The sequence below is a fragment of the Orcinus orca genome, chromosome 21, assembly GCF_937001465.1.
Source record: "Orcinus orca chromosome 21, mOrcOrc1.1, whole genome shotgun sequence".
NCBI classification, from domain to species: domain Eukaryota; kingdom Metazoa; phylum Chordata; class Mammalia; order Artiodactyla; family Delphinidae; genus Orcinus; species Orcinus orca.
The window spans coordinates 23,193,568-23,219,041 of NC_064579.1; the positions used below are offsets into that span (position 1 = coordinate 23,193,568).

The following is a 25,474-nucleotide window of genomic DNA, read 5'->3' on the forward strand; positions in this document are numbered from 1 at the left end:
CCTCGCTGCCGCCGAGCGCCCGCGCGTCCTTCCGGTGCGAGCCGGCTCTCCCAGGACGCTTTGCGGCGCCCGAGCCGCCGCGGCGCTGCGGCCCCTGCGGCGGGGGTAGGGGAGGCGGGGCGAAATGAAGGGTTCGCGCGCTTGCCGTTCCGCCAGGGAGGGCCGCTAGTGGGTTCGCCCCGGGCGCCCTCGGCTTCAGCGCCGGCCCCAGCGTTCCGACTGGGCTTTGTGACGCCACGCGCTCCCGCGCCGGGCCCGCTGCTCCGGGGGTTGGCGGAGGACCGCGGGCTCCGGGGCGGCCGGGTGGGGCAGGCCGAGTCCTCGCATGCCGCGCGCGTCCTCGCGGACTCGAGCCGCCATCCGGCCGCGAGGTCTGGGCGCCTCGGCCCGAGGACGCTGGTTTCGAGCGGGGCCAAAGTAGACAAAGCTCGCCTCCATTTTTTCTGATTATGCAGAAAATCGAATGTAGACAAGCGAGGCATTCTGAGGTCGTCCAGTCTCGGGGCATTTAGGAATGTGCAGGTGTATATTAGCTTAAAAGTATTATACTAATAATAAAGGTAAATGATAACGTTTAATCCAGTTCGATGTTGCCTTGTGGAGCCCAGTCTTTGAAACTACTCCTGACCCCGCAGACTTGGGTTTGGTTTCCGCAGTTCAACCCGGGCAGTACTGCTTCCTCTAGGGTGGATATTTGGTCAGTAACATAAACGCTGCGCCAGTACCTTCGGTCTCCGTCGTATTTCCTTAAATTAACAAACTGTAACCCCTAGCTGGACGGATACCCAGGAGGCGGCTTGGAAAAGTGCATTTATCTCCACGCCCCTAAACTTCCCCTCTTAGAGCTATATTTTTCTTTGCATTTTTTCCATTTTAGAATGTCCAGACTTAAAGCATAGCTGCTGGCTTGCTTTTTGTTATGTTTCCAATATTAGGTATTTGGGTATTTTATGATTAATAAAATTTAATAATAAAATAAGTGATACTTATAATTTATCATTCTTGTCACTTATATAAGTGACAAGAATGATAAACTACGAAATAAAAAGAAATTTTCCTCTCACTAAATGTGGATTGTGATTTTAAAATAAATCAGAATAATCAAACAAGGTAAAAAAGGAATGGTCACTTAGATGGGATTAACAAAAAGCCAGGTAATTTATATACATGCTGGAACAAGCAAAATTCAACTATTGTGTGAAAATAGTAGAGCCCATTTTCCTGTCGTGCCCAATGAAAGTGCATAAAAACAGGCACAGAAATTTTTTAAGCTTACGATTTTGCTTCTAGTTTTGCTCTTCTTTCCTCTTTTCCCCCGAAACTTTAGAGGGGTGAAAAGAAGTGGAAACCTGGCACTTTATTTATTTTTTAACATCTTTATTGAAGTATAATTGCTTTACAATGTTGTGTTAGTTTCTGCTGTATAACAAAATGAATCAGCTATATGTATACAAACATCCCCATATTTCCTCCCTCTTGCGTCTCCCTCCCACCCTCCCTATCCCACCCCTCTAAGTGGTCACAAAGCACCGAGCTGATCTCCCTGTGCTGGTGGCTGCTTCCCACTAGCTATTTTACATTTGGTAGTGTATACATGTCCATGCCACTCTCTCACTTCGTCCCAGCTTACCCTTCCCCGTCCCCGTGTCCTCAAGTCCATTCTCTACATCTGTGTCTTTATTCCTGTCCTGCCCCTAGGTTTTTCAGAACCTTTTTTTTTAGATTCCATATATATGTGTTAGCATATGGTATTCGTTTTTCTCTTTCTGACTTACTTCACTCTGTAGGACAGACTCTAGGTCCATCCACCTCACTACAAATAACTCAATTTCATTCCTTTTTATGGCTGAGTAATATTCCATTGTATATATGTGCCACATCTTCTTTATTCATTCATCTGTCGATGGACCCTTAGGTTGCTTCCATGTCCTAAACCTGGCATTTTAAAAGACTGGAGAAACTTCATGGTTTTTCCTTTCATGAATTCTTTGGCGAGAGAAGGGGGAGGTCGCAAGTAAAAGAATCTAAGATTATGTACCTAGATGATATTTGTACATTTTAATCCAAGAATTTTCTCACTGTTTTTCTTTTTGCCCTGTAGCCTTCCACCCATGGGCTTCACTGCCTTGAAGGGGGTGCAAATAGAGCCTGGATTTCAAAATTAATTGTTAAAGTTATAATAAAAGCATTACGGTCTGAAAGCTGGAGTATTTGTTATTTGCAAAAGCCAGCTGCTTTACTGAAAAGATGCATGTCTTTTTTTTTTTTTCTTTTCTTTCTTAAAAGGTTGACTTTGCATATGAAGATTCGGGGAATAGACCACGGACCACAAAGTTAAGAATGATAGCATATATTCTACTAGAAAAAAAAAAAAGCCTTCTCACCATATGCAGACAAATTCTCAGACTGGAGGGAGGGAGAATTCAGAGAGAAAAGGTGAGAAGGGAACCTGTGAAAACCAATGAGGGTGGGGCTGAGCGGGGAGGAGGACGTGTTGGCTCTGCCTGGACCTTTGGGAGAAGACAGCCCACTAGTGCCCAGCGTGGGTTGGCCTTTATAAGAGAAGAAATGAACTTAGAGAAGGCCTTTTATAGCTCTAGTAATTAACTATACAACTCCCTCCTCCTCCCCCAACACACACACACACACCCCTTGTCTCTCACAGACCTTAGAGGGATCCAAAAAGTTCCACAAGGAGAGAGAAAGAGAGGAATGCTGAAGTGCCCCAGCCACCATGGTCCCTACTTACCTGCAGGATTTGTGCCATTTTGTTTTTACATTAAGCCTTAACATTAATAAATGTTAATAAATGTGTTTGCTGCTGTGAGAATTAAATAGGATTGTGAAGTTACATCTTTCATGGGGGTTACTGTCTAACAATCAGCATATAAAATGAAAGTCAGATAAGATATGATAACACTCTACCTTCTTTTCCTGTGGCAAGCAGTAGGCTCAATTTTAGAAAGACCCCTTGGGCATCTACTGATGTGAAGAAGTAGGGAACCATGGGCTTTCTGTACAGGTTCACAAATGCTAGGTTGATTAATTTCAGTTGCAAGCGACAAACAAATTATGATTTTAAATGGCTTCTGCTTAAAAATAAAAAAGAAAGGGAATTTATTGGCTATATTACTGATAATCCAGGGAGTAGACTTTGGGGATCCAGGTACTCAAACAATATAATCAGGAATCCTGTTTCTCTGCATCTCTAGACTTTGCTTTCTCTGCGTTCCGCCTCAATCTCAGATAAGCTCTTCTTACATAATGGCAAGGTGGTTCCAGCAGCCCATAGCATATACATACTCCATATCTCAGCAACTGCTTTGAAAAGGGAGCTTATCTTTCCTGATAGTTTCTGTCATTGTCCTGAGGTTCTGTTGGGAATCCATTGGTTCTGTTGAGTCACGTATTTATCCCTCAGATAAACAGTGTAGCCAGGGATATGAAATATTCTGATTGTACAGGTCTGAGTCATGCGTCCCCCCTAAGAATAATAAAACATCTGAGCAGGGTCAATATCATGTAAGAGAAATAACAAAATCAGTAAATAAAGAATTTACACTCAAAAAAGTGGGAGTCACAGCCATATGCACAGTAAGATCGCCAAATGCCAGAAAAGATTTTAAAGAAAGGATGATAGTAATGAGTTTCAAATGGCACAAGATAATTCTCCTGTGGGAAGCCCTCTTATCAGAGGACTTCCTTTCCTCCACATCTTAGGCAACGTGATAAAATCTTTTTATAACAATTACTATATTTCCTTACAGAATATTATATAGATCCTTCCTGAAAACAATTCCATCTTTTTAGTTATGTTCCTCCAAATACCAATAAGATGAAGTTATTATTATCTGTACTTTCCCATCCTTTTGTGAAAGTTTCGCTTATGCTTAGCCCTAGATTTAAATCTAGGAATGAGATACAGGTAGAGCTCAGACAAGAGTTGGTACTTGAAGAAGCACAGTTCAAGTTCCCATAAAATAATAAACTTGATCCTCACTCTTCAGAATCATGGACAGTTCGCACTGGAAGGGGACCTTAAGACTGTGTTTATTTTATAGATGAGGCAACTGAGGGTCAGAGTGGTTCAGTGATTGCCCAAGGTCAAACAGCTGGTTAATGGAAAAGCAAGAATGAGAAACCAAGGAAAATAGTCAGTCTGTTGACTTGTGGTCTAGGACGCTGTCCTGTGTCACATATTGCTCCTTGGTGAAGTGTAATAAATTTTGATTAACTCACAATGTGTAGTGGCTGCAAAAGAAATAGAAACTGAACCAACCCTTGTTCAGTCCAGGCACTAAGATATGACAGCAGTAATCCACTTAATTATTGGGCAATTTGAAAACTAGAACAGGAAGCATTGAAACGTGTGTTTCATTGTGCCCAGGGCTCCAATGCATGAATGTGTGATTGCCTTGAAACTGTGGGCAGGAGAGGAAGTAGAAAGTTACATTCCTGGAGGGATTGAGGGAGCCAAAGGAGAGGACAGAACATCGCCTAACTTAGTGGTTAAGAACAACCGTTTGGGAGTCAGAGATTCCTGGGGTTGAATTCCGGCTCCATTATATATCACCACTGCGGCCATGGGCAAATTGTTTAACCTCTGCAAGTATTTTTTTTTTTTTTAAGATTTTCTTGATGTGGACCTTTTTTTTTTTTTAAGTCTTTATTGAATTTGTTACAATACTGCTTCTGTTTTATGTTTTGTATTTTTGGCCCTGAGGCATGTGGGAATTTAGCTCCCCGACCAGGGATTGAACCCACACCCCCTGCAGTGGAAGGCGAAGTCTTAACCACTGGGTGCCAGGGAAGTCCCTGTTTTCTTAATTTTAAAACAGGAATAGGGCTTCCCTGGTGGCGCAGTGGTTGAGAGTCCACCTGCCGATGCAGGGGACACGGGTTCGTGCCCCGGTCCGGGAAGATCGCACATGCCGCGGAGCGGCTGGGCCCGTGAGCCATGGCCGCTGAGCCTGCGCGTCCGGAGGCTGTGCTCCGCAACGGGAGAGGCCACAACAGTGAGAGGCCCGTGTACCGCAAAATAAAATAAAATCAGATTATAATGTGGCTGGGATAATACTGACACAGAAATAATTGCTTTTAGACAGGTGGTCCCACAGTTTTGTGATTAGACCTAAAAATTCCAGGCCAGCAAGCCGTGCCTAGGAGCCCCCCTCCCTGGACCTCCGTGAAGAATAACCTGCTTCTGTGAGATTCCACCTTCCCTGAAGCTTAGAGATGAGTAGAGGTGAAAGTAGGCAAATGCGGTGTCCCGGAAGCCAAGGGAAGACAACGTTCAAGGAAGACAGACAGAACTGGGTCTGATGCTGCTGGTGGGTCAAGGAGAATGAGGCCTGAGCACTGAGCATTGGGTTTAACAGTCGGGAGGTCACTGATGATCCTGAGTAGACCAGATGAACGTATGACCATAACCGAATGCAGACAGGCAGAGGAAAGGGGCAGATCACATGGTACCACGTCCCTGGCTGCTGTCCTAGACTTGTCAATCACAGCATTCCCCGTGCTCACTGTTCTCTTCCAAAACGCAGCTCTACCTATGCAGACCCAGGCTAGTCCTCGCACATGGTGGTCTTATTCAGCACCGTATGATAGGCTAACCATTGGCCTGGGAGGGGAGCCTGACACAGAAGGCCCTGCCAATGCCCATCACATCCCCTTTCTGAAATATGTGAGGTAGGCTGATATCATAGAATCTGAAGCTGAGAGACTGCACAAGGGGAGGCTGTGAGGTAGGAAGGCCACGCTGGACCACTAGTGGGCTGAAGTTTCAAAACAGGCGGAACACGTGATCATGGAGCTGAATTTATGGCATAGAAAACGGCGTGCAGATCAGAGTGCAGGGGCTGCCTGGTAGCAGGAGAAGAAGGGAGAAGCCCCCCAAGCAGAAGCAGAGATGGGGAATGTGGCTGAGTCACGTCTCGGTGGGCACTAGAGTCAGACCCACAAAGCACCGCCCTGTTCCAAACCTCCCACCAGCCCGGTGCCTCCCGGAGCCCCGTCCTTCCATCTCCTCGAGGCTCTTCCCCCATCGCTGTGAAGGTCTGCACGTGAAGCCCCCTACCTGAGCTCACTTGAGCGCAATGAAGTAAACCAGCAACACAGTGGGCACTATTTTACTAAGTCAGAGTGTGATCTCAGTAAGATGTGCTCAGAGGCTCCTGAATTAAAGCCAAAGAACAGAAACAAAATAGGAAATGGGATTGATAGACCAGACATCGGGATGTATTCAGAGCGTGGTAACAACACAGGGGTCTTTCCTGGAGTCTAACAGGAAAAGGGTGGGTCTCTCACCGACTTTTGCCTTCCTGGGCTTGACCGAGCCCGTGACAAAGTGAGGACGATGTGAGGAAGGCCAGACTTTCGTAGTGATGGAAGTTTTTTTGTGTTGGAGAGACCGAGGTAGGCAGCGTCCTTAAACTGGGAGCACCGGGTGAGCTAGTCCCTTGCATTCCTGAGGCTCAGTAGCTGGGTCATATGCATCTGCTAAAGATATCCCAAGGTCACTAGACCTTTGACTGAAGTAGTTATTTTTGTTGAGTTCAGTGGTCCAATTTGTCTTTTGCACATCAAATGTACAAAATTCAAAATTTGTTATGGTTCTGGGCACAGGGGTCAACTATGAGCTAGACCATTAAGGGATCAGGAAATCTCCCAACTAAACCATCTTGGGAAGGCTCTCCGGGATCTCTGCTTTAGGGCACCAGGGAAGAAGTTTCCAGACCTATTCCTGAACCATGGACACGAAAAAAGTATTCATCAGAGTCTAGATGATTTCAATCAGATTAACTGTAGCCTCTTGATTTTCATTTTATAGACTGAGTTTTAGACTTATTACAATGATATTTATTGAGCAACTACTTTGTGCCAGGCTATATCTCAGTGCGGGAATGCCACGTGAGTCAACAAGGGCTGGAGGCCCAACTTTGGTTTTTTGGACACTACAGATAACGCCAGCAGTTCTCGTGTGACCCTAGAGATGGGAGGAGACCCAAACATGACTGAGATTGAATTTCTCATCACACAGGCAAGTTGACTTAATATGACTTAGAAACTTCAAAATGTGGCATTTTTAAAATTTTTGCTACTTGTTTTAGAGTAAAATACATAACCATTAGCCATATATTATCTCATTAAAACTCACAATAATCCTACGAAGTTGGTATTACTGTCATAACCATTTTGCAGGGGACATCAAGCCTTAAAGGGGTAAATAACTCAATTACTCACAGCTATTCAGGTGGTGCTGGGAACCACCTGGAAGGGACTGCCCCCTCCACCCTACTTTGCATAATAATTGGTTATGGACTTTTCAGTTTTGAATTTGGCTAAACCTTTATTTTGAAGTGGTTTCTCCTGAATTCCTTTATGAGAAGTTGAATTCATTTCATAGCACTCACTGTATAGATCCACTTGGTCACCCCAGCTAGAAGTCAAGGTGCCTTGGTGGAGAACAGGGACGCTGTTTCCCCTACAGGAGGGCACAGAAAGACACTCAAGTGTCACCCACTACACGCCCCCAAACCCACTTGCTGTCAACCACGCAGGGAAGGGAAATTCTAGCTCAATATTATTAAAAAACAAAACCTTAAAGAAAAAAAGAAAAGTCAAAGAAACATCTATAAGAGAGTTCTTTGTAACAGTTTGGTAATCCGAACAGAAAAACCTTTGATAAGATCTCTGGGAGAGCGAAAGTAATTCTCCTCTCTCACTCTCTGAGTACGGATGGCGAAACAAAATGACCGATTCCACCAGCATCAATGAGGCCCTAATCCTGGAGGAAGGAAGTGGGGTCCGGTTTCCACTGCTGCTATAAAAAAAATCAGGGCTTTGTTTCTCAGGATTGCTTTTCCAGTAGTTGTGACACACGGCGGTTTTCTTTGGCAGGAAAAACGCCTTCGGAAAGGGCTGTTTTAGCCCGAGCCGCGCTGAGCTCGCGGGATGTTCCTCCCTGAGGCCACTGGGTGGCGCTCGAGGAGCCGGGATGGCGGGTCCGAAGTGGGCAACATGCAGAGGTGACTCCGAAGAAGAGTGAGGCCAACCCTCCTCCCAAAGCCATTTTCAGTGTGGACAGTCGCGGTTTTCTCCCTCTTCTATAAAGAAGGAATAAAAGCATATTTAGAAATTATGTTTTTACTTGGAAAATGCTATTTTTATTGGTCTGTAAAAGACCATCGGCGTCAGAGCGTGCAAACGCAACGTCAAGGCCGGCGCCGGACTCCACCCTTCCAGCTCCTGGCCCGCAGCCCCTCCTGTACGGAAAGAGCCGAGTGGGCTCGTGCACGCCCTTCCCCCTTGGTTAGGCCCTCGGGCCCCAGCATCTCCGCGTTGCTCCCCGGCACCGCCGATGGGCTTCCCCTACATTTTGAGTTCTGGTACCATCCCCTGCACCTCCCCAGGGAGCAGCCAGGCCTTAGCAGTCAACTCTTCCCCTGGTCTGCTCTCTTGAATAAACTTGCTTAGCAATTTCCCTCTTCAAAACCAAACCACGCTAGAAACAAGGGGTCCCTATCGGCCCTCCACTGCCCCTTTAGCTACATATTGCCCATTGCTTGCTTCCCCTTCGCAACAAGCGGGATGGATTTGGCTGTGAGCACGGCCTCGACTTCCTCCCTCCTATTTACTCAAATCCGCCCTGATTTAGTTTATGTTTAGTTTTTGTTTGATACTGATCACCCCTATCTCCTTCTCCCCTTGGGTCCCCCTTGGCTCCTGAGACCTCCCTTGGGCTTCCTCCCAGGCTCCGCCCTCCCAGGCCCCACCCCTCCTAGACCTGCCCCCCCCAATCCGCCCCCCCTTTCTGGGATCCACTTGCGCGCAGCACTCTGCAGACCTGTGGAAGGGAGTCCACAAAAGGCCCCACTCCAGCAGGGGGTAAAGACTTGGGCCAGCTGGACAAGGTGACGAGTTTTTTTGGTTTTTAATTTATTTTATTTATTTTTGTCTGCGTTGGGTCTTCTTTGCTGCACGAAGGCTTTCTCTAGTTGTGGCGAGTGGGGCCTACTCTTGGTTACGGTGCACAGGCTTCTCATTGCGGTGGCTTCTCTCGTTGCGGAGCACGGGCTCTAGGTGCGCGGGCTTCAGTAGCTGTGGCTCGCGGGCTCAGTAGTTGTGGCTCGCGGGCTTAGTTGCTCCGCGTCATATGGGATCTTCCCAGACCAGGGCTTGAACCCGTGTCCCCTGCATTGGCAGGCGGATTCTTAACCACTGCACCACCAGGGAAGCCCAGGTGATGAGTTCTTGATCCGCATTTATTTTTACCGTTAGAAGGATCTTGAGTAATGGATAGGTTCCCAAGCTCAGAGGATACATGTGTCCCCTACATGCCGCGGGGCTTGTAGGGGAGAGAGGGTTGGAAAGTGTGTGAAGGGTGTTCAGTGCTGGGCTAGCAGTTGGGACCCCATTTCACAGACCCCTAATCCTCGTGTGAGAGGCAGACCCAGGGGCCACGTGGGGAGGGCTTGGGGAGGGTCAGCATCCCTCCCTGGGCTCCCCCAAGGAAGGCTGGAACCCTGGAGCTCCAGTTATTTACTGCTGTCTGAAAAACTGATGCGGCAGATCAGGTCTGCAGTTTGGACAGGAATGAGGGCATGGGAGAAGCCTCATCTCGGCTACACGAGGTATCAGCTGGGGCACGTCAGGGGGCTGAGGATCCACTTACAAGATGGCTTTCGCACATAGCTGGAGAGTTGGCGTTGGCTGTTGGTTGAGAGCTTGGGGGCTTGATTCCTGTCCCCACGGGCCTCTCTACCATCGGTTTGGCCTTTCTCAACCAGTCTGCTGGCTGGTTCCCAAGAGACAAGAAGTGGAAGTTACCAGTTTCTTAAGGCCTGGGCCCCAAACTGACACAGTGATTATCTTGCATCCACTGTATTCTATTGGTTAAATCGTTGCCAGGCTCAGGTTCGAGAGCAGAGGACAGAGGTGCCACCTAGTGATAGAAGGAGTATCAGAGAACTGGGGGCCACGTTTTCAAACTGCCACACGTAGGATCCTGCCTTTACCCCTCTCTCCTTCTCCATCCTTTTAGGTTGGGACTGGGTGGGGACAGTCAGTAAAGTGAAGCCCAGAAAGTTATGGCATGGATCACGCCTTTCTCCACCCCAGCCTTAGGGCTGCTTCCCTCAGTGGTGGTCAAGCTTGCAGATGAAAGAAAGGCTGTGGTAATTTAATGTGTCCCTTCCAGGAGGGTGAAAAGGAGGGGAGGGGAGGAAGAAGTTTCAGGGAGCTTCAAGCAGGCTGGGGCTTCCATCTGGGGCAAGAGGAATTATCTGAGTGAAGGGAAGAGAGGTGAACACAACAGCAGAAGCATTTCTCAGTGTTTCCGAGAGGCCTCGCCGATGGCCTGCTTTCAAAGTACAGAGCAGAGTTCCTGCTGTTATTGTGATGGTTATAGGTGGGTTATTGTCATTAGAATGAGTTTAAGCTTCTTTTCCTTGTTCTTTCATGGTGCTTCAAAAGTAATAGAAATTAAGAGTCCTGAGGCCCAGCCAGCTCAGGCGTTTTCCTTTGAGGTTGGGGAGGAGGAAGCCAGGCGTCGTGCCAATGAAGCTGGACACCTGTGCTGCAGGTGATCAGCTGAAGCGCTAATTAACCTCACAAACGCTGCCAAGCAGCTACGGGGGCGATGACCGTCTCTCTCCAGACCCAGCCCAGTCTTGAGCCCATGACCTTGAGCGACACTGTACCGCCCATGGCTGTTCTATAAAGGGGAGAATGATGGCAGGCAGCGGACTGGCTCCCTGCAATCATGAAGGTAACGAAAGACATAAATATACGAAGCACCAAGGCTTGCAGGGTGAGCGTGGCTCAGTGCCGAGAACCGCAGTGGCCTTTTTACACCAAGTAGGCACGTTTTCCTGATATAATTGTCTTCCTTTTGCAAGCATTGAATTAATTTCTCTTACGCACATACGCCCTTCTGCCTCTATCTGCACTCCATAAATAGTTGCTGTTAATTGCCATGTTTTGCTTTTTATTATATGCTCATCGAGACCAGAAATTTCACATCCTCTATGCTGCGAAAAGTCCTGGGTGGATTTAATATAATGCCACGCTACTGAGAAGCCCTCAGGAAATATTATCACTATTTATGAAAGTGGCAACTACTTTAATTGAGATGTGAACAACGAAAAAGGGCTAAATGCCCTTGGCTCTTCACCTCTGTTGCATTGGGAGAGACTGATTTTTTTTTTAAGATTTTTTTTTAAAAATTTATTTATTTTGGTTGCCCCAGGTCTTAGTTGCAGCATAGGGACTTCTCAGTTGCGGCATATGGTCTTTTCAGTTGCAGCATGCATGGGGGATCTAGTTCCCCAACCAGGGATCGAATCTGGGCCCCCTGCGTTAGGAGCGCAGAGTCTTACCCACTAGACCACCAGGAAAGTCCCGGGAGAGACTGATTAACACAGGCTTCCAACTAACTCCTTCCCTCTCCGGCATCTGAAACTCGGGTGCATGTAGGTCACTGAGCAGCTGTGTGGGTGGGTGAGAGGCTTTCTTGGGCTTAAGCCAGAGAGCCCAGCTATTTGCAGCAGAACTAGATTTTTTTTTTTTTTTTTTTTTTTGCGGTACGTGGTCCTTTCTCTGTTGCGGCCTCTCCCGTTGTGGAGCACAGGCTCCGGACGCGCAGGCTCAGCGGCCACGGCTCACGGCCCCAGCCGCTCCGCGGCATGTGGGATCCTCCCGGACCGGGGCACGAACCCACGTCCCCTGCAACAGCAGGCGGACTCTCAACCACTGCGCCACCAGGGAAGCCCAGAAGTAGATTTTAAGATATGGAAAACTTGGTAAATATGCCAAGCAGGAGACAAGGAACCAGGCCAGGTCAGGTCAGGCCCCAAAATGGAGCCTCCAAAGAGGCTGGGAGGTCACGAGGGGGTGTGTGTGCAGCCAACACCAGAGGCTGGGGGTTCCTTTGAGCAAGCGGAGGGCTTGGGGTAGCACTGGGGCCGGTGTGCTGTGTCCCTTCCCCGGCTTCCATTTCTTGAAGCTCCATTTCCAGCTGAACATGTGATCACTATCTTGCTGAGTTCAGGCAAGATAAAATCTGGAAGGGGCTGCCAGGATCCACATTTCCATCATTCTCAGGAAGTCAGAAGCAGGAGTTCTCACTCGCTGCCGTGGGTAAGTTGTGACTGGGTCTCCCAGGATGATCCCTGGGGTATGTTGGGTGTAATACCATGCTCAGTCATCGCTATACAGAAGCTTGAGAAAAAAGTGCAAGGTAGGACTGAAGCTTTATAGAGAATTATGCCACTGTGAGTTTTAAAACAAGCAAAAGAAAGTCATGACTGTCGCAAGCAGTCACACTGCACAGAAATGCAAAGTTGCGTTTCTGCTGCTACCTAGGTGACTTGGGTTCATTTGCATATTGTACTTTCATTTTGCTCAACTTTCATACGTGGGCCAATAACATTTGCCAATGACTTAGACTCTCCTTAGACCAGGTGAAATGAAATCCAGTTTGTTCTGAAGAAAAAGTGGAGGGAGCGGAGGATTGCGTTTAACTACCAGGTTTACTTAAGACACAATCCCCTCCCGTTCAATTTATTTTCTGCGAGGTCAAATGGCAATTCCTTTCCAATTAGCCGGGAGTGTCACATGACAAAAGCAAGCTGTATGTCTCCTTTTCCTTTCCCAGGTGACCAGGATTTGGATCAGTAGATGTTGGCTGTTCTCTTTCCCAGAGCTGGAGTGACAAGGACCCAAGGCCGGATATCTACAGTGATTTTAATGACTTTGCTAGAGGTCACTTTGGGGGAAAAGTTTCAAAGACGATCCACCAGCAGTGAAAGACAACACTAACGTTCTGTGTGATGCCCTGGGCGCATGAATATGTGAGCGTGCGTAACGTGAGAATTCTTGGGAAGTGATACGTCAAGGCAAGCTTGTCACCACGGTGGAGAGTGAGGGTACCCACCCTACATCCCCGTCCCTCTTCTCTGACCCCTTAAGCCAGTGCCTCCTCTAGCTCTCCTGGGAGTGTCATCTAGGTGAGTGAAATAATAGGAAGATTGCTCACATATTTTTAGAAAAAGGAAAGTGCATAATGTCTTTAATTCCGTTTATATTTCTAGTGGGATCACAGGCCATCCTAGACTAAGGTTTTTCTAATGAATTAAATAGACTTGGTTTTGAGCCTTGGCTCTGCAACTTCTTAATTATGAGATCTTCGGAAATTTGTAGAAACTCTCAGATTTTCATTTATAAAATGAGGGTGTTCACACCTCCCTCATGGGGCTGGGTGAACGGGACAGGGTGCACAAACACACCCAGCACAGGGTCTCGACACCTAGCAGAGACTCGGGATCGCAGGGAGGGAGATTCTTCTTCTCTCCCCGCACAGCCTATCCTGGAGGTGCTGCTGTCACCGGGCAGCACGGGGACATGTGGGAACGAAGGTGACGAGCACCGTGTGCCAACCGTGGGAAGTCCTTCTCGGAAACTAACAGCAAAGAGCTGCAGCGTGGATGGGGACTCTGGAGAGAATGGGTTTTCCGTTGCTTCAGCGATCACAGAACCTGCGGGTGCCAATGGCAGCGTGGCTGGGCGAGGCAGCCCCGAGTAACAGGCTGATCAGGAGACAGGTCACAGAGCAAATGAAGGAAGTGGGAGGAAGTGTCCTTCAATAACCCATGTGACACAGTGTACCGCGATATTATACCTCATGATCTGCTCCTTTCCCCAAGTGTCCCCACACCCCTGCGTTATATGTGGAGACTGTTTATTCGCAGCTGAATTGCCAGTGCTTGGCCCACTGTCTGTCACTTAACTGTAGGTGCTCAGTAACGACTGATGACTGATTAACTGAGAGAATGATACCCCTGGCCTCCTGACGACCCAAATTTGCATTTTCCCTGACTCTGAGACAACGTGGGCATCTCACAGGGTGCAAAGTTCCCAGTCTATTGTTCTGAGCTACTGCCTGCAATCCTCTTAGAATTCACTCAAGGTACTCCTCTGTAGCAGCAGAATAAGAGCAGAGGATCCACGGAGAAGCTTTGATGCAACAAAATGGTTTTCTGTGTGCCGTTCACCGTGAAAATCAAGAATGGTTTTCATAAGAAATGAAGAATGACCAAAACATTTACAGAATCTCAAAATAACATGAACAAAAGCCAGCTTCTCTGTCATCTTAGGCGTGTGGCACATACTTCACCAATGGATGTCCTCATACAAGCCTTTCCTTTTGTCTTTTTAATTAATTAATTAATTAATTTTTGGCTGCGTTGGGTCTTCGCTGCTGCGCACGGGCTTTCTCTAGTTGCTGCAAGCGGGGGCTACTCTTCGTTGCGGTGTGCGGGCTTCTCATTGCGTTGGCTTTTCTTGTTGTGGAGCACTGGCTCTAGGCACGTGGGCTTCAGTAGTTGTGGCACGTGGGCTCAGTAGTTGTGGCTCGCGGGCTCTAGAGCGCAGGCTCGGTAGTTGTGGCTCACGGGCTTAGTTGCTCCGCAGCATGTGGGATCTTCCCAGACCAGGACTCGAACCCGTGTCCCCTGCATTGGCAGGTGGATTCTCAACTGCTGCGCCACCAGGGAAGCCCCTCATCCATATTTTTGATGAGTCTGAGCAAAAAAGAATCAAGGTTCTTTGTTGGTAAACAGGTAGCAATTAAACCATGTTCTTAGAACCACGGCTCAAAGAAACTCAGTACGTCCACCAGCAGAATTACAAAATAAAGGTGAAAGGAGGGACTTCCCTGGTGGCACAGTGGTTAACAATCCGCCTGCCGATGCAGGGGACACGAGTTCGAGCCCTGGTCCGGGAAGATCCCACATGCCGCAGAGCAACTAAGCCCGTGTACCACAACAACTGAGGCTGCGCTCTAGAGCGCGCGAGCCACAACTTTGAGCCCGGGCGCCTAGAGCCCGTGCTCCGCAACAAGAGAAGCCACTGCAATAAGAAGCCTGCGCACCGCAACAAAGAGTAGCCCCTGCTCGCCGCAACTGGAGAAAGCCCGCGCGCAGCAACAAAGACCCGACACAGCTAAAAATAAATAAATAAAATAATTAATTAAAAATAAACAAAAACAAAAAAGGGGTGAAACCATAGCGTTATCTGTAAAAAGATGCTACTGGAATACAGGACTATTGCAACCAGTTATCTTTTAAGTGATTGCCCAACTCATTTTAAAATCATTCTTTATGATAGAACATTTATGCCTTAAGGAATAATTAAACAGGCAAGTGCCAATTTTTGAAAAATAAGTTTACCCCAAATAGCTTATTTGTGAGCCCACGCCGTGGGTCTCTCACTTGAACGGTGCTCTTCTGTTGTCCACGACAGACAGGCAGCGGCATCTCACAGAAGTGTATACTGGGGGCCTGAGGAGCTTCCCAGGAAGGAACTCAGCCTGGGTTACAGCTGGGGAACTGGTGAATGGACGCAACTCTATCTGCAAAAGCTGGGGAGCTTCCTGGAAAGAGACTCATTCAAGGGGAAGAAGTTGCCCAAGAAGAGGCTCTGAATGGCTTGGGCGGGAGGGTCCGGGGGAGCTGTTCCCCTAACCTGTTCCGGGCCCAGTCTGCTTCACACTCGCATGTCTAGAGACAGAGAGAATAAAATGTATGAGTATAAAATGGAATGATCTATTGTAACACACTCCGTAAAATCCTGGGGCTGAAACAGCAGTGCTTTGAGACTCCCTCCCTCTGGCACAGTTTACTCTCCAATACTCTCCCACAATGAGAACTCAGGACATCAGTGACCTCACCGGCAGGGAACAGCTGTACCCTGGGGGTGAGAAGATGAGGCATGGTGCCTGGTGACACAGTGTCAGCCCCAGCAGGAAGTGCTAGAGCGGGTGGGGCACTGGCGGCCTGGAGAAGTACACAGGGGGCACTCCCTGAGCATGCCAGGAAGTTCTTGAGAGGGGCCACAGCGAGGTGGCCTTCTTGTGCTAGCAGGTAGCAGCAAGAGCCTTTGCAAATTGGTGATTACTCTTAATACTACCTCCTCCAAACATTGGTGAGACCTAGGAAAACGGGTTCCATCATGCATTTGGTAATCATCTTATATTCTAAAATCATACTATAGACAGTGGTTAGATTTTTAAATACGGAAGAAAATAAGAAGGAGGGAGGGAGGGAGGAAGCCCAATTTCTCCCATTATAAACTATACATTGGCTAAACACTATACATTTGTTATTGAAAAAAGAGTAGAACTTTTTTTGTTTTTAAACCCATAAAATACATTTAAACATACCGAGTGTTAAGCAAACAGATAACTGGCCTCTGGTGCTTTTCCACTGTCAGCCGAACTGTTCACCTTAATCCACGTGCTTACTTAGGGCTCAGAACTCAGCATGTACTTAGGGCTCTGTCCATTACTTAATCCCTGAAATACACTGTTAACATCCTACATGGGGTGGTTGGGACAGGAATGAAGAGTCCCAACACCAGCTGAGGAGGGGCATGATGGGTAGGCAGGCAGAGAAGAACTAGCATCTATTGGACATCTTTTTTTTGTTTCTTCTCTAACTAAACGTTCATAGGATCTTATTATTATTTTTTTCAGAAGAAAGCATCGGCATCTATTTTTTTTTTTTTGCGGTACGTGGGCCTCTCACTGTTGTGGCCTCTCCCATTGCGGAGCACAGGCTCCGGATGCGCAGGCTCAGCGACCATGGCTCACGGGCCCAGCCGCTCTGTGGCATGTGGGATCTTCCCGGACCGGGGCACGAACCCGTGTCCCCTGCATCGGCAGGCAGACTCTCAACCACTGCGCCACCAGGGAAGCCCTCTCTGGCTGTGTTTTTCTTTCCAATTCTTTGTGGGCTTTTTAGCTCCATCTCCCCAGTGGTCTCCATTCCATCATTTGTCCTCCATTAGTTCTTTTATTGGGTCTATCTTATTTCTGAAATGTTCACTACTAAAGTGCCTCGCAGTTCTTAAAATCCCCAAAGCATTCCTACCTCGTAATCCTTCTCCCGTCCTGTTCCATCTTCATGAGGCACCAGGAGCATCTTTCCTGCAAGACCTTGCTTGGAGCTGACGGTGGACCCGAGAACTCCAGAAGCCTGATTAGTTTTCTTTCTACAGAACCAATCCATTTACCTAGACGACTTCACATTTCAATTCTCAACGTCTAAGTATGGCCAGCACTTTTAAAGTAGAAGAATTCTTTGTCAGAACTAGGCTTTGCTTTTTGTCCTAGAGACATTTGCCAGAGGATATCAGTTTTTTAAGGGAAATATAAACAACCATCTAGTAAGGAAGAAAATCCCACATCTCACAGATTTCACTCACTTCTATTTTCTTCTATTCATGCCCAGCTCATGTGAAGGGCTTGTTCAACCCATCTGATTATGGGAAAATGCCAATTATCAAAAGGGTAAACATTCCCTAAATCTTCAATAATATCTAAAAAGTGTGTGATTTTATTGTACTCCTGACACATTTTGATGGTTTCATGGGTTAATGGATCTTCTTATGGAATCATTGAGCAAAAGCTTTAAATAAAAACATCAAAGCCTTTATTTTATTCTTCCTCAGTCACAGGACAGACCAACCCTGCAGCTCACTTCCTTATGAGAATACTAGAACTGTTGGATTTCTGCCCACACACTGACCGGGCTTTCCTGTGGGGTAAGGAGTCCTTTTTCTAGCCCTGAACTGAATGCTATTCGTTCTTCCACTGTTCACTCACTATAGTTCTTCTGTAGTATTCTGATTCTGTTGAGAGAATCCAAAATTGGCAAATGCTTTGATGATTTACAAACACAAAGGGTAAACCTTTTCTAACCCTTCAGTAATTTTCCATAATATTCCAAAGCATGCAACTTTATTCTACATGTTTTGATGGTTTCATGAGTTAACGGATCTCCTGACTGAACGATGGAATTATTAAGCCTTGCATAAATAGTAGAAGGTCCTCTTCAGCGGTGTTAGATACAGTAGAAGTTTGGCAACAGTCTGGTGAAGTGGGGCTCTATAGACCACCGGCCTGGAAAATCCAGTTTTCAATTCAGTTTCTCCTTGGTCCTGTCCTAGGCTGGTTAATAGAAGCTGAAGCAGGTTGAGGATTGAAGCAACTTGGATTATGACGGCTGTAAGATTTAACTTGTGAAGTATAAGTATACTTAACGTGATCTGATATCTGTGTTTGTTCCTGGAAGGTGAGTTCAATTTTGGTCACTGCCTAATTTTCTCATTTCCTTACACTATAAATTCTGGAATGCTTTACCTTGGTACCTAATTACCTTTAAAAGGTAGTTATTTCCCACATTTCTCTTCCTGTTTTTCTGCTCATAGGCTTCTGATAAGTAGCCGTGACCCTCTTAATGGATGCGTCCATTGGAAGCTGCACTGCTAATAAGACAATGCTCTTTATAAGCCTTTAATTTATCTCTTTTAAACAAAATTTCTCATGTTGGAGTTTCTTTAAGCAGATCACATATGCTGATCAGCCTGGGCAAATCTGAGTGCTGTATAGGCACTAGGAGGTGCTGACTTTGGGGTTGTCCTCTGTCTGGTTATTTATTGCTGTGTAACCAACCGTCCCAAAACTCAGTGGCTTGAAACAACAATATATTTTTCTCTCACAGGGTTCAGTGGCTTGGCTGGGTTCGACTGTGTGATTCTCCCTTGTGGTCTCTCGTGCAGCTTGCCATCAGATGCTGGCTGGGGCTGGAGTCACTTGAAGGCACTTGGCTGGACGTCCAAGGTTTCTCTGGTCACATGTGGTGTGTAGGCTGGGATGACTGCAGAGCTGGGGGTTGGCTGGGTGCCTCTCTCTCTCCAGCCTCTCTCCAGGAGCGTGGGACTCCTCACAACCTAGCGATCTCAGGGTGGTAGACCTTCTTTCAGGCCGTGGCTTCCCTGAGAGCATGCCGTCCAATGAGTATGGTAGATAGTGCGAGGTTCCTCTGACCTGGCCTCGGAACTCAGTGCCACTGAGGCTGCATTCTGTTGTCTACATGGAAGTCACAGGGCCAAACCAGATTCAAGGGGACAGGACTATACACAGGCATGGACGTCAGGCGTTGTAGCCCATCAGAGATCCATCTTTGGAGTTTAGCTGTTGTGTTTAATGTATCTCAAATTTGTAAAGTGGGTTAGAGTTAAAGCCACCTATTTTGGTTGTATTCCTGGGAACACTTTAATAATAATAATAATAATAATTAATAATATCTGCCATTCATGGAGCAATTGCACTATCACCTACTGGAGACAGAGTTGGGCAAAAACAAATAAAAAATTCCTGCTCTCACAGAACTAGTGAGGGAGAAAGGCAATAAAGTAAATAAGAAAATATATAGGATATCAGACGGTGCTAAACTCTACGGAGGAAACGTAAGCAGGAAGAGGATTAGGAAATGAACGTGGAAGCAACGCTAAGTAGGCTCTTAGAGGAGGCTGCCCTGACGAGGGGACATTGAAGCAGAGATCCGAAGGAGGGGAGGGCCCTTGTGGGGCAAAAGCTTTCTAGTAAGGGGGCCCTTTGGCCGGGGCTCAGTCGGGGGGTTAGGAGACAGGGTCAGAGTGGAGGGAGGGGTGTGGGGGGCTGTGAGGGTTACATAGGCCTTTTACTTACACAAGGCTTTTACTCTGAGTGTGAATGGAAGGCTCTGCTGTGGTGCCCTCCGCTGGAAGGGAGCGCAGGCCCAGCGGGAGACAGGCAGGGGGCTACCGCGCAACCCAGGCAATGGGGGCCTGGACCTGGGTGTTGGCTGCAGAAGTGCTAGGTAGTGAGGTATCATATTAGGTACATTTGGAAGGTAAGACCGACAAGATTTGATTACAGATTAGACCCGGAGACAGAGACAAATCTTCTGAGAAGTTTTGCTGTGAATGGAGGGAGTGGAGAACCGAGGCGCAGGCTGGGAGGGACATGTGTTTTCCTCGGTTTTGTTTTTGTTTTTGGTTATTGTTTTTGTTTGTGTAAAATGCGAAGAACATCTGTGCATTGGTGGGAATGACTGGTCCAACAGAAAGGGAACAGTTGGTGATGCAGGAGAGAGAGGGGCTGATTGCTGGTGTGACGTCCTTGAACAAGGAGCAGGGTGGGATCAGGGTGGTGCACCGGCAGCTCGCCCAGAGTAATGGCGGGAACGACCAGGTATATGGGTAGCTGGGTGGGTGTGGGGTGGCCTTTATGGAAGTCCTCTTTTGATGCCTCCATCAGATCCACAGAAGAGGATCTGGGGGTCTGGGAGGGAGATAATTTGCAAAACATCCATCAAAATGAGGGAAGAGTGAACTCACAGGACAGGAGGCAGGATCCCTGGGCAGCGCCTGGCCCCCTAGACGTCCCTGACCAGGGCTTGAAAGCCGGACGAGCGAGCGCAGGGTTGTTCTTCTCCATCGTTCTCAGCTGCGTGGAGGCCAGGGTGTTGCTGGAGAACTGGGTACAGAGCAGGGGAAGAGGCAGCCAGATCAGCTCAAAGGGAGGAAGAGGGAAAGGCGCTGGAGTAGCGAGGGAGCGCCCGGACGGGGCGGGCGGGAGGGCCGTGTCGGGTGGTTACCTAAGGCCTCGGGGCTACGCAAGCGCTTCCCCACCCGGGTTAGCGGGGATTGTTTTCAGATCCGGAAGCTCTCCTAAATTGTCCACAAATATCCTCCGGACCTAACAGGGAAACAAATAACTTACGGGAAATGACAGACCCCAAACCAACTAACAGAACGATCGAACGCTCGGGGTTTCCTGTCAGGTCAGCTGCCAGCCACTCCCTCCCCCGACCCCGCCGGGCCTTCGAGAAATTGGCAGCCGCGGCCCCAGGCCCCGGGCCCCAGCGAGAGGAGAGGACGCCGCCTGCCGGCCGCCCCCCGCCCCGCCGTCCGGGCTCTCCGCCTCCCCGGGCCGCCCTCGTCCGCCAAGTTCACCCGGCAGGGCCTCCGCCCCCCGGACCATCCCCAACCTGGGCCACCCTCCCCCTGGACGGGCCACTCCCACCCGGACCCTCCCCCTGCCGGGCCACCCTCTCCCCGGGCCACCCTCCCCCGGGTCAAGTTCATCCGGCCGGGCCACCCTCCCCCGGCCCGCAGTAAAGGCGGGCGCGATCTTGGAGCCGGCGGCAGGCAGGCGGGGGCCCCGGGGGCGGCCCGGGGGCTGGGGCGCGGGGAGAAGCGGGGTGAGGCAGGAGTCGCTCGCTGGTCCGCCCTCCTCCCGCCGGGTTTGCGGATTCGGGCCCGGGCACCCATGGTCCCCTCCTCTGCGCCTGCAGCACTTTCCCTGCCACCGCCCGGCCGCCCCCATCCAGCCTTTAGGCGTCAGCCCGGAAGCCTTGCTGGGAGCGCTGTCCCGGCCCCCCAGTCGGTGTTGCGGCCGCGGCCTCCTGAATTTCTCCTCTGCCTTAGTTGTCACACCGTTACATTGTCTGCCCATCCTCATATCACCAACATGACCAGGAAAGCAGGGCCTCTGTCTCTGCTGCTCACAATTGTATCCACCGTGCTTAGCACAATTCCTAGCACACGCATGGACCCAATAAACGTGCCTTGGATGAGTGGTGAGTCCGGCCAGTCTCCCTCCGCCTTCCCAGTCCTCTTTTCTTTCAGATTGCATGGCTGGAAAGTTCCAGACTTGTTCCAGACCGGGGCCTCTGACTCCCTGTTTCTGGTCTCCGTTATTCTCTGGTACCCAGGTGAGGACTCCGGCTCCTAGCCGTCAACATTCAACTAGCAAACTTTTGAGGAGGGCCCAGCTCTCCTTTTTGCTGTACTGTAGACCCAGTTTCAGTCCCAAACTGCACTGATTCTGCCGGCCTCCCATGTCTGAGGTGTATTCTGACCTTTGGTGACAGAGAGCAAAGAATATGCATGTTTACTCCGGATTTGATCCACGAGGAGGCCACAGTGAGATTGGTTTTGAACAATTTCGGAAGCTGGCGCTCTGGCTGGCCGTTGTAGCTTGCTGGTTGTGTAATTTTATTGCTACTGTCTGTGTGCCCTGAAGGGTTGCAATGGGAAGAGTTTTAAAGTCTAAAAATAAAAGTCAATAAACCAATAATGAGGACTGTCAAGCTATAATAACTCACACATGATTGAATCTTTTTCCAAATCCCAACAATTTGTTTTCAACACCAACCGACCAACCCTGGAGCCGAGGTTTGATTTGTCCCCACTGGTCAGTCCCAGCACTGGTCTGAATGGCAGTGTGCGTGCGTGCTGCCTATCTGTCGGCAGAGCCATTACAAACCACTGGCCCAGGGTTAGGTTTAGCTCGGCATTGATTGGCTTCAGGTTTGGGCGTGCTGCGTGGTTCCTGTGCAAGGGCCCAAATCTTTCCTGTCAGAGAGAGAGCACAAATAACCCAATCATCCGTGAAAAATTCATTCACGAAAACACAAGGAAAATACAATAATACAGGAACCGTATTGAAATTAATCAAAAACCGGAGACACTGCCCTTCAGATGTGGCTCTGGGTCCCAGTTATCAGGGCTGCTTAGAACAGCCTCTATATTTTCTCACTGGGCCCTATCGCGACGGATTTCTTGCTTGGAAAGAGAAAAGCTCTACTATAATTAAATCAAAGAATGATATTATTCTCCCATTGAAGTGTAAAAATTCAGCAAGAGCTGTGATAAAAACAGCAGTCACGGGTCCCTCTCTGAACTGTCAGAGGGTGATTCCCTTTGGTGGCAGCCCCTGGGGACAGGGTCCAGCTTCCTCTCCCGTTGCGGAGCACAGGCTCCGGACGCGCAGGCTCAGCGGCCGTGGCTCACGGGCCCAGCCGCCCCGCGGCATATGGGATCTTCCCGGACCGGGGCACGAACCCACATCCCCTGCATCAGCAGGCGGACTCTCAACCACTGTGCCACCAGGGAAGCCCAAGAGCCTTTTTAAAAGTGCATTTCCTTTGAACCAAAATAATCTGTACCTCCCCCATGAAAGCACTCATCACACTATATTTGAATTCCTTGTTTAATTAATACTCAAATTCTCTACCAGACTCACCACTCTGAAGGAGGGACCTTGTCTGTCTAGATCATTGCTCTTTTCTCAGTGTCAATAGAGATGTGTGTTAGTAGGCGTTCAATACATGTGTTAATGAATTAGTCACTACCTCCCACTTCTAGGATGTATCCACAGGAAACAATAGGACAAATGTGCAAAAATATTGGTAAAAGGCCATTTATCTCTTCATTGCTTCTAAAATGTCTACAGATGAGACTCTGGTTAAATAAATGAAGGGACTCTATCCAACAGAATACTATGCAGCCATTTAGAATGATGCTCCACATTTATTGACATAGAAAGATATTCACACAACAGAGCTAGAGAGAAACGAAGTCAATTGCACAACTGTGCACCATCTATCACGGAATTTTTGTAAAATAAAAAAAGCTGTGTGGTAGGAAATCAGGTATTTTGATTTTCCTCTTTAGCTTTCTGTATTGTCTGATTTAACAAAAGTTTCTTTAAAATGTTCCTTTTATAGTGTGAAAGCCCAAGAAAATAACTTCCATTTTGAAAAACAATGTAATTGTTCATTCCCATTTGGCCTTTCTCCATATACAGGGCAATTATGCATCGCACTTGTGAAAGGAGGAAAAATGGCTTCGATCAGAGAACACGAGAAACTAGCACATCATTAATTGAAGGAATTAAAAAGAAGGAATTCTGTCTACTAAAGGCGCTCTCCTTTGTAGCAGACAAAAAAACTGAAAAGACTTTTTAAAAAGTCAGAGAAATAAAATGGCATCACAGGCTATAGGTTGAGTCGGTGCCCAATGAACACTTAGAAGAGCAAATCTGGAAAGGATGAATCACGAGGGCTTCTCTCCTTTTGATTCACACACATAATTATGCCAAATTGTAACCAGTGTCAGCTGCCTGGATGCTTCTAAGTCCTCCAGGCTTTTGCAAATCATCCTTTTTCTTTCATATCCAAACAGACTTGCTTGAGGCCCTATGTCAAACTCTGGCTATAGAATGTTCATCGTTTCACCAAGATTTCTGATGACTCCCCCAGATTTGGAGGAAGGGGGTATGCACTCTATTCCCACAGTCACCTGTTGGTAGATTCCTGCTTTTACTGAATCTGGGTGATCCATCGATCTTGTTGCTTCCTAAGGCTGCTCTGTCTACCCACACTGCTTTGCCCACCCTAAACACACCTCTCTCTCATTCCCCAAAGCATCAACAGCACTGGAACCTGATGAATGTTTAGGCCCTAAGAAGACTCTTACAGCGCTGCTCAGAATAGGCAAAGACTTGCAGCTATGCTCTGCCCTCCGTACCCACGGGTTCTGCATTAGTGGATTCAACCAACTGCAGACGGAGAATAATTTTTTTTTAATTCAAAAAGTTGCAAAAAAGCAAACCTGGCATTTGTCACACCAGCGACTGTTGGCATAGTATTTACCACTGTTTATATAGAATTTACATTGTATTAGGTATTATAAGTAAACTAGAGATTTTTTTTTTATTGGAGTATAGTTGCTTTTCACTGCTGTGTCAGTTTCTGCTGTGTGGCAAAGTGAATCAGCCATACGCATACATATATCCCCTCTTTTTTGGATTTCCTTCCCATTTAGGTCACCACAGAGCACCAAGTAGAGTTCCTTGTGCTCTACAGTAGGTTCTCATTAGTTACCTATTTTATACATAGTAGTGTATATATGTCAATCACAGTCTTCCAATTAATCATCCCCCTTCCCCCTTGGTAACCATACATTTGTTCTCTAAGTCTCTGTCTCTATTTCTGCTTTGCAAATAAGATCATCTATAACATTTTTCTTAAACTAGGGATGATTTAAAATAAACGGGAGGGGACTTCCCTGGTGGCACAGTGGTTAAGAATCCACCCGCCAATGCAGGGGACACAGGTTCGAGCCCTGGTCCGGGAAGATCCCACATGCCACAGAGCAACTAAGCCCGTGCACCACAACTACTGAGCCTGCACTCTAGAGCCTGCGAGTCACAACTACTGAGCCCGCATGCCACAACTACTGAAACCCATGTGCCTAGAGCCTATGCTCCACAACAAGAGAAGCCACCGTAATGAGAAGCCCGTGTACTGCAGTGAAGAGTAGCCCCCGCTCGCCACAACTAGAGAAAGCCTGCACATATCAACAAAGACCCAATGCAGCCAAAAATAAATAAATAAAAATAAAATAAATGGGAGGATGTGTGTAGTTATATGCAAATAATACACCATTTTATATAAGGGACTTGAGCATCCATGGATTTTGGTATCTGTGGAGCTCCTGGAATGAACCAACCCCCCTTGGATACTGAAGGATGACTGTATATATCAACTATCACAACCCTCAAGTTCCTTTGCCTTCCCTCCTATGGGGTTCTCACTGGCTGTCCCTCTGGTGTTGGCGTCTGCTGTCATGTTTTCTCTGCATGTCTCTTTTCTTCCATATCTGTTCCTCCTTCCGTCACCCACACCCACGAAGTCTTTTTCGAGCGTTGCCTGCCTTCCCCTTAGTCTATTAAGCAGAGCCGTTTTGTTTTCTCTCACTCCTGCCCTCACCTGCCTGCCTAATCCCAACCCATAGAGAC

The 25,474-nt window shown here is 47.9% G+C and overlaps 2 long non-coding RNA genes and 1 other non-coding gene across 3 annotated transcripts; 1 reads left to right on the forward strand and 2 right to left on the reverse strand.

Moving 5' to 3' along the window:
* Positions 1-39: 39 nt before the first annotated feature.
* Positions 40-7,041, forward strand: LOC117197409 (uncharacterized). The gene is made up of 3 exons (XR_007474678.1): positions 40-697; positions 2,287-2,436; positions 6,887-7,041. It is a non-coding gene; the product is annotated as an uncharacterized LOC117197409 (long non-coding RNA).
* A 4,285-nt stretch (positions 7,042-11,326) lies between these two features.
* On the reverse strand, positions 11,327-11,399 carry TRNAR-CCU (transfer RNA arginine (anticodon CCU)). Its single transcript has one exon. It is a non-coding gene; the product is annotated as a tRNA-Arg (tRNA).
* A 3,787-nt stretch (positions 11,400-15,186) lies between these two features.
* LOC125962854 (uncharacterized) lies at positions 15,187-20,616 on the reverse strand. Its single transcript, XR_007474680.1, has 3 exons — positions 20,484-20,616; positions 20,224-20,362; positions 15,187-15,560 (listed from the first exon to the last, which is right to left on the reverse strand). It is a non-coding gene; the product is annotated as an uncharacterized LOC125962854 (long non-coding RNA).
* Between the last annotated feature and the right edge of the window lie 4,858 nt (positions 20,617-25,474).